Genomic DNA, 1,527 nt, shown 5'->3' with positions numbered 1-1,527 from the left:
ATTCTGCTTCTTCAATTTTTCTATTAGCACTTGTGTTTACTAACAGCTCATGAACTTCGGAGCTTAGCAACATAATCTCCCATATTTCTAACTATTCAAGATGTCTGCCTCGTAAGCACGGGACAGTCTCTCATTTGTTTTCACTCTCTCTTCTATCACGTGAATTGGGATAGTCGAGAGTAGGATGCTGTTTGAGAAATCTAGCAGGTCATTATGTAGTGAACATTTTGGCATTTTCGTGAGAGCGTTCCAGACACGAATACAGTCCTACGACACATCTCGAGCACAGTGAGTCTCTCATTAAGAGGGTTTTTAGTGGGCAGGGAGTGTGAAGCAGCTTTCACTTAGTAGGTTTCTTTGGTTTTTTGCACTGTTTTTTAGGTGAAGTACTTAGTCGCATATTCATGGTTGCGGTTCAACTGTTTTATTCCTTTTCACGTTTGGCATACTACGGAGCAGGTGAGAGCAGTGGCAGGTCACTTGAGACACTAACAGTTACAACTTATATTGTTTGAGTTTTTTACGTCTTATCCATTTTCTCATAACAGTTCAAGCGCAGTACGGTTTCGGCCGTCCGTGACACATCTCTACTTCGAGCGATAGCGGAAGTTGGGGGAAGTTCATTTTGGAGTGCTTATTCGAATTTGTCGACAGACCAGTTGGTTCTACGATAGACACGTGGAGGTACTTTTCGAAAGTTATCATCGATAACACGCACAGGAGTATGAAGGGGTTGGTTCACTAGTAGAGTGGGCTCTAGTACACAGCATTTCATGATTTTGGTGCAGCATTACCAGCATGGGCAGCACTATCTCATGGGTTGGTGGCTTGATATTTTCCTGCATTAAACCTACTCACTCTTGTGTTCACGTGTTTTGGCTGTTGAACTCTCTGTTTTTGTTAACATCATTATCACGAATACCTTTCCCGGGATGTAAAGGCCTGCTTGTTTGTATTAATTTGTTTTATACATTTGAGTTATTAGATATGTATTATGTATATGATTTGTTTGTAGATTTCCCCTGATGAATTTTGGTTGACACACCCGAAATGCACTGGGAATTGTACAATCCACGTCCATCAAAAATGTATGCATTTTAGTTGAAGCTGCATACAAGTTGGAATTTTGCTTCAGGAATAAAAGAAACTCAACAGAAATCATGGATGGTGTCATTGTTTCATGCTTTTTGTGATAACATTGAAAATATTTGACTGATTACATTGTGATTATTGATATAAGCACATTTAAGTTGTAGTACAATTGTGTAGAACTTTGATTACACACTCGCTTGGGTGTACTTGGTAGTGCATACTCTGACTAGGACTATTTTGACCTAGAAGCTCTTTCTTTTTGAATAGGTGGTAGGGTGGAACCACCTCAGAGCATGCACACCCACATTAATTAATTGGTAATTTGATGTTTCTTTTGATATTGGTTTGAACCAGAGTGCATCACTGCTATATTTTTTTCTTTCAGAAAGTTGGCATTTATTTCTCCTAACCCTTTGATACCTGCAGCCTGCTCCT

At 39.6% G+C, this 1,527-nt stretch overlaps 1 long non-coding RNA gene across 1 annotated transcript; it reads left to right on the top strand.

The window, feature by feature from the left end:
- Positions 1-201: 201 nt before the first annotated feature.
- LOC146862309 (uncharacterized) lies at positions 202-683 on the top strand. Its single transcript, XR_014978419.1, has 3 exons — positions 202-288; positions 382-459; positions 549-683. It is a non-coding gene; the product is annotated as an uncharacterized LOC146862309 (long non-coding RNA).
- Positions 684-1,527: the final 844 nt, after the last annotated feature.

The sequence above is a fragment of the Triturus cristatus genome, chromosome 2_2, assembly GCF_964204655.1.
Source record: "Triturus cristatus chromosome 2_2, aTriCri1.1, whole genome shotgun sequence".
NCBI classification, from domain to species: Eukaryota; Metazoa; Chordata; class Amphibia; order Caudata; family Salamandridae; genus Triturus; species Triturus cristatus.
Note: the sequence above shows the minus strand (reverse complement) of the source record. Positions and strands in the feature narration are given on the sequence as shown.